Consider the following 8366-nt stretch of genomic DNA (forward strand, 5'->3'; position numbering starts at 1 on the left):
TTGATGAATAGGATTTCTTCATGGTTCTTAGTGGTTTTTATTATTTTCATTTTTGTGTCTATTTAGAATATCTTTTCCAACTTTGAGGCCACAAACACAAGACCCTTATTTTCTTCTAAAAAATTATAATTTTGCCTTTCATATTTAAAATTTAATCAATTATAAATTGATGTGTATGTATGGTGTGAGGAAGGATCTGATTCCAGAATTTTTTTTTTTTGCATCATTCATTATGAACTAAAATTTTCCTCATGATCTCTATTGATCTCGAATGCAAGTTCTATCATAAATAAAATCTCCCTTAATGTGAAGCATTGTCTTGCTCTTCAAGAGGGAATGCTGCTATTTCTCCATAAGTATGACACTTGTTGTTGCTGATGCTTTTGTTTAATATTAAGAACTTCGTGTAGATACAAAAGTTCTATTTATAATTTGCTGAGAATTGTGAGCCATTGATTTGGTGTCTTAGAAAACTAGAACTCTAAATTCATATTTGGGAGACTGGGAAAACATGTTTCCATAAGGCCAAATCATATAACCCATGCAACCAGGTTCTTTAACTGTGAGGAAAAATTTTGTGAGATACATTAAATGATTAAATTAAATAATCCATGAAACATGCTTCAAAGTATTTATGGTAACATATGACATTATGATTGCTTAAAATTGCTTAGTTGTACTAAATTACTTCACTAAATTGACACAGAGAAAACCTTCACATATAATGAAAATCTATAATTATGAACGATGAGAATATTGAAACAATATACAGGAAAAATAAAAGTTGAACCAACAAAGAGAAACATGACACATGGTTAGATAGACAATAGATAAATAATAGATGATGATGATAAGATGTTAGATAGATATATAGATAGATAGATAGATAGATCATAGACAGACAGACAGAAATACAGACAGACAAAGGGAGACGGGGAGAGAGAAAGAAGGAAAAAAATGTAGCTAGATAGATAGAAGGGAGATAGAGAGAGAGACTGAATAATCTGGAATCAAAAAGATGTTAAATAAGTACTAAATATTTAGAGTTCTATTTGGTTAAAGAAATTGTCAATAAATGTGTTTCCACTATGCCTCCTAAAATCTATATTTATGTACTTTTCTACATCACACTTAAAGTAATCATTTTAAAATAAAGAAATGTATGATAAAATAAAGAAATATATGAGCCTGTGTGTGTGTGTGTGTGTGTGTGTGTGTGTGTGTGTGTGTATCTTTCAGCTGTTTTCCCGAAGCTTGGCATGGTGCCATGTACACAATAGGAGCTTAAGAAATGTTAGAAAAATTCATTTTTTTTTTAACTAAAATTTCCAGCTTCCTTTACTTTATGGTCTTACTGGGAACATGTCCTTTCACTAATGAATAATACTTTCTCTCACTTACTAATATTCACCTTTAACTTGATATTTTCAACCCTACCAAACACTTTTATCTATTGACAACCTCTATACATAAATACTTCCCTTTACCCTAAGGCTGCTCATATGCATTCAGAATAAACATGCCACCCAGTATCAGCTCCTCACAGTTCTGTCATTTCTCCAGTTCAATGCTTGCTACCCTTAGGGTGCCCAACATCATCCTCCAAAACTTATCTACCTCTCTTAATATTAATTACCAGTATCAAACTCTGACCATGACATCCTATATTTTATTTTTCGCTTCTTCAATTTGTTCTTTGATTCCATTTAGATATTTATACTATGATATTTTTGTTTCCCCTAGTATATCAGCCCCTTCTGATCTCTGGTTAATCCCATACTATCTCAAAACCCATGGCTGGTCACTGAATTTCCCTATCACAATAATCATTTACTCTCTTATACCTCTATCCTTTGACACATCTATTCGCCAAATTTTCAATCCCAAAACAATTCTACCACCTCTTCAGTCAAATATCTTACACCCTTACTGCACACCCCCATCCACTACCATTTTATCTTTCTAAAGCTAAGAATTGCTCTGGTTCTTTTGAAACATCACCAAAATATTCTTCACCTTTGTGGTTTTTCTTTTGGGCTCTACTTAGAATGTAATTTCTACTCCTTATACAAAAACTACTCATTTCTTTAGACAAATCTAGCATTCATCTTATTTCAGAAAGTCCCCCATGATCATCTGTAGAGGGAAGGCATCCCTCATCTCTATTCCTATAAATATTTTTTATTATTTCATTGTCTTATTCAAGTCCACTCAGAAGCAGATACTCAGACAAGGATTTGAGGGCAAGTTGTTTATTTGTGAGGTAATCCCAGCAAACATTGACAACAGATTGGAGAAGTGAGAAGAAGAAAAGTAGTCAATAAATATATATTATTTAAAAAGTAATTCCCACCTGTCCCTCACTAAGGTGAAAAAGGCTTCAGCATCCAGAAAGACACATTAGATAACAAACTGCAAATAGTTGGTGGGAATCACTGCCATGAAAGGAAATTATAAACTCTAAAGGATATATAAGTAAGGCACTAATATATCTGCTACATGCATTTACACGATATAACTATTTTTTTGTGCATATCTCCTGATAGATTGTGAAGTTCCCTGAAGGAATGTGTGTGTGTGTGTGCGTGTGTATGTGTGTGTGTGTGTGTGTGTGTCTTTACCTTCCTAGAGAATCAAGGAGTAAATATTTGTCAATTAAAAAACAAAATTTTCAACTCTTCAGGGCCTGCTAATGAATTTGGTATGAACAATACATTAATAGCATTGGATTATTATTTCTAGAACTATTATTAATTAGAAATACCATTATAAAATGAACATAAGTATACATAAGCAGTAGTACAAAAACAACTTTTGGAGACATTTGGAAATTCACTCTGACATTCCAAAAGAGAAAACATGTAAAGCTTTGATGCTTTTTATATTCCTTAAAAGATAAAATCTGATTATTCCAGAACTGATGTTTTAATTTGACATTTAAAATGATTAATTAAAAAAAAAAAAATGTATGTGACCTTCACATGACACTATACTGAAAAATGTAGAATAGTTCATAGTTAAAGCAGGTCTATCCTACATTGTTTTATTTGTCTAAAGGCTAAAGTGAAAAATGCTTGAACATTTTTTCTTATAAATAATAGGAAGAAAAAGCTCATTCTAACATAATGCTGGTACATTGGATATTAACATGAAAGAATGAGAGTAAAAATTAGAAAGGTTTAAGATGGTAACACCATGAGGAGTGAAAGTTTCAAACTCACCTTGGGTTTAAGTCTGGCACCTGAGAGACAAGTCCCCAAAACACTTAACTTTGAAAACCAATGGGACTCATGCCAAGACCCACAAGACTGTAGTTATATGAGAAATGGCTCTTAAGCTTTTCCCCATTTAGAAAAAAATAAAAAGTTCAGCTAGCATAGGATTTGACATTTTCAGCGATCGAACTACTAAAAACAGAATGCTATAAATAGAATAATGTCATTTGTTTCCAAAAACTATCGATATACTAGAGTGATGCGAAAATTATAATAAAAGTGAGATATTTCGTGGCAAACTTTGGGGATAAGGTTAGGACTGTAATCTACGAGTTACCTTGGGGTAAATAGGAAAAAGATTTTAAAAAGCTTCTGCACTTGATCTTACATATTCTGGGGCCTATTTACCTCAGAAGCAGTCAATCATGCCCAGACTTAAAGCAAAAGAAAATTATCTGCTTATATGAAAGTGACAGCCTGAAGAACAGGCATCTAAGTTAACAACATATGTAGAACCCTGATGGAATACTCTCTGGAGATAGAGACTGGGGGACACATCATGCTTTTCCTTCACCATGCTCCAGAGAACCAGCGTTTCCTGGAGAGAAACTTTCACTTAGGTCTGGTGCCCTAATTTTTGTGGCTAATACCCAGAGGATGCCTCTTAACTGACTGGCTTTGGAGACTAGGGGAGCTTATGTTCTTGGTTCCATGGGACTGTAACATAGTCACCCAGAAAGGAGCTTATACCCTTGTCTGGTGCCCTTATTTTGTGGCTCTTTCCAGGGGACACCTCTACATTGCCTGGATCTGGTGGACAATGGAGATTTTGTTCATGGGTCCCCACAGGGCTCTAAGAAACAGAGAAAGATTTCTTCCAAAGCTACTACCCCCAGGGTACAACAAAAGACAACAGACCCGGGAGCTAAGACTTTCTGTGGAGGAGACCTATTAGCTAAATTATGATTGCAGCTTGAGGGCCAGGCTTTTAATTAAATACACATCTAGGGGCTGACTATAATTCTTTTCAAAGACCATGGAGGACAGGCACTATCTTAACACTTTATCTGCCATGCTTCAGAATGACAGTTTCCCCCAGAGAGGAGATCTGCATGCATCTGGCACCATGGTATTTATATTTGATGATCCATGTTTTGCAGCTGCTGCCAAGGGGATGCCCCTTGATCGCCTGGCTCTGTGGCTAAGGGGACTTGCATTTCTGTGTCCCATAGAACTCTGACAACTGGACAATGGTTTTGGCAGGCTGTTACCCGCAAGGCTCTGTACAGACAGGATATTGGGACACGTACCCCAGTACTTCTGTTAAGTAGGCCAGTTTAGCTTGTTCTGGAGCTCTTGCCTGAGAGTCATGCTTCAGGTTTGTCATAAATCTAGTGGCCTATGGAGCTTCTCTCAAGGAATGTAGGTTGTGTACACCATATTGGTGCTCTGATTTTGCCTTACTCCAAATCTCATGTATTCCTCTGAAAAAGTTATACATATGTCTGGAGCCATGAATCCTGCCCAGAGGATACCTTCAAATTTCCCAGCTCTGATGGTCAGCTGGGTTTATGCTTGCAGTTCCACAGGACTATATATATTTGCATATATTTAAAAGTGCTATCTCAGCATCTGGGTTCTAGTTAGCCTGAATCTAGGTCCCTTTGGGATACTTGGCACATGCTTAACTACAAGGAATTACTAAGAATATAATAGGATTCTTGGACACACATAAATGTTTGAGAGTCAAGCAAGAGTTAGTTTATCTCCTACATGAGGCCAACTTTTCAAGACTAGGAGAGGTGGTCGTTTCATGTATTGCATAAAAATCAAAATAGAGAGTCAAGCACAATGAAGAAACAAAGGAACATGTTCCAAATGAAAGAACAAGATAAAATCTCAGGGGAAAAAAAACTTTGATGGAATGGAGAAAAGTAGAGAGTTCAAGATCATGGTAATAAAAAATACTCACCAAACTGAGGAGAAGAATGTATGAACACAGTGAGAATGTCAACAAAGAGATGAAAATTATTAGAAAGTTCCAAGTAAAAGTCACGGAGCTGAAGAATACAATAACTGAGCTGAAAAATACACTAGGGAAGTTTAATAGCAGACAGATGAAGGAGAAGAAAGGATAAATAAACTCTTAAATAAGGCAGTGGAACTAACCCAATCAGAACAGCAAATAGAAAAACAAAAAACAGAAAAAGTGACTTATAGGACAACATCAAACAGACTAACATTTGCATCATAGAGTTTCCCAAAAACTAAGATAAAGAGAAAGAAGCAGATTTATTATTTCAAGAAATAATAAATGAAAAATTCCCTAACCTGGGAAAAGAAACAGAGATCCACACTAAGAAACATTATAATTAAATGTTAAAAATTAAAGACAAGGAGAGAATCTAAAATCAGCATGAGAAAAATAGCCTGTTATTTACAAGGGAAACTCCATAAGACTATCAGTATATTTGTCAGTATAAACTTTGCAAGACATAAGGCAATAATATAATATATTCAAAGTGCTGAAAGAAAATAATTTCGACAAATACTGTACCCAGTAAATTTGTCATTTAGAATTGAAAAAGAGAAAGAGACTTTCAGACAAGTAAAAGCCAAAGGAATTCATCATCACTAAATTGAACTTACAAAACATGTTAAAGGGACTTCTTTAACCTGAAAAGAAAGCATGCTAACTAGTAACAAGTAAACATATGTAAGAATATATCCCATTGGAAAGATAAGTATATAGTAAATGTAATGGATTAATAAAGCTAGTATGAAGGCTAAAAAACAAAAGTAGTAAAAATAACTATGATTACAATAATCGATTAAGGGATACATAAGATAAAAAGATGTAAAATGTAACATCAAAACATAAAATGTTGTGTGGGGACAGATTAAAAATGTTAAGCTTTAAAATGAAATCAAGCTTAAATTTTTATAAACTTAAAATAGACTGTTATAGATATGTTGTTATGGGTAGGCCTTATGGTAACCACAAAGCCAAAACCTATAATAGACACATAAAAGATAAAGAGAAACAAATATAAGCATACCACTAAAGAAAGCCATCAAATCACAAAGGAAGAGTACAAGAAAAGAAGGAAAAAAGAGGCACCACAAAAAACAATAAAAAAAATAAATAAATAACAAAATGGCATAAGTACAAACCTATCAATAACAACTTTAAATATAAATTAACTAAATCCTCCAATCAAAAGAGTGGCTTAATGGACAAAAATAACAAGACCCATCTATATGCTGCCTAGCAAAGGCTCATGTTAGACATAAGGACACACTTGGACTAAAGTGAAAGGACAGAGAGGCGTTCCATGCAAATGAAAACCAAAAGAAATCTGGGGTAGCTACACTTGTATCAGACAAAATCAACTTTCCAACACAGACTGTAATGAGACAAAAAAGAGCATTATATAATAATAAAGGGGTCAATCTAACAAGAGGATATAACATTTGTAAATACTTATATATCCAACATAAGAGCATCTAAATATAAAGCAAATATTAGCAGACTTAAAATACTAAAATAGTAGGGGACTTTAATACTCCATTTATATCAATGGCTAGATCATCTGGACAGAAAAGCAATAAGAAAGTATTGGCCTTAATACCTTAGATCATATAAAATTAATAGGTATATACAGAACATTCCAACCAAAAGCAACAGAATACACATTCTCAAGTGCCCATGAAACATTCTCCAGAATAGATCATATGTTAGGCCATAAAACAAGTCTTAATAGATTTAAGAATCTTTTCCGACAACAATGGTATGAAACTAGCCCTGTATACTGAAAACTATAAGACATTAAGAAAAATTGAAGAAGGCACAAATAAATGTAAAGATATTCTGTAGTCATAAGTTAGAAGAATTATTATCATTAAAATGTCCATACTACTCAAAACAATCTACAGATTCAGTGCAATACCTATCAAAATTCCAATGGCATTTTTTTTCACAGAAATGGAACAATCCTAAAATGTGTATGACATCATAAAAAGCCCCCAATAGTCAAAGCGATCTTTAGAAAGAAGTATAAAGTTGGAAAAATCACACTCCCTGATTTCAAACTACATTTTTATTATAACATATACAAAATTACAATAATCAAAACAGTATGGTATTGGCATAAAAACAGACACATAGATCAGTGGAACAGAATAGAGAGCCCAGAAATAAACTGCACAGATATAAACAATTAATATATGACAAAGGAGTCAAGAACATACAATGGGCAATGGACAGTCTTTTCAATAAATGGTGTTGGAAAAATTGGACAGACACATGCAAAAGAATAAAAATGGACCTCAATCTTATACCATACACAAAAATAAATTCAAAATTGATTGAAAACTTAAACATAAGACCTGAAACCATATGAAACTTAGAAAACATAGGTGGTAAGCTCCTTGACATAGATCTTGGTAATAATGTTTTGAATCTGACACCAAAAGCTAAAGCAACAAAAGCAAAAATAAGCAAGTGGAACTACATCAAGATAAAAAGCTTTAATCAGCAAAGGAAACAATCACTAAAATCAAAAGGCAACCTATTGAATGGGAGTAAATATTTGCAAATCATACATCTGACAAGAGGTTAATATCCAAACTATATAAAGAATTCATACAACAAAAAACAAATAAACAACCTGATTAAAAAAAAAAAAATGGGCATAAGAACTGAAGAGACATTTTTTCCAAAGAAGACATACAAATGGCCGTAACGTTGATGAAAAGATGTTTATCATCATTAATTACCAGGGGAATGCAAATGAAAACAACAATGAAATATTACCTCACACCTGTTATAATGGTTATAATAAAAAAAATGACAAGAAATAATAGGTGTTGGTGAGGATGTGGAGGAAAATGAATTCTTGTGCTTTATTGATGGGATATAAATTGGTATAGTCACTATAAACAACAATATGGAAGTCCCTATTTTTTTTTTTTTAAAAAAAGAACTACCATATGATTCAGCAATTCCCCTTCTGGATGTTTACTGTAAAAAAAAATACTAACTTGAAAAGATACATACACCAATATGTTTGTTGCAGCATTATTTATAATAGCCAAGGTATCAAAACAGCTTAAGTGTCCATCAATGGATAAATAAAGTTTGAGGTATAT

The sequence above is a fragment of the Pteropus vampyrus genome, unplaced genomic scaffold, assembly GCF_000151845.1.
Source record: "Pteropus vampyrus isolate Shadow unplaced genomic scaffold, Pvam_2.0 Scaffold97, whole genome shotgun sequence".
Lineage (NCBI taxonomy): Eukaryota > Metazoa > Chordata > Mammalia > Chiroptera > Pteropodidae > Pteropus > Pteropus vampyrus.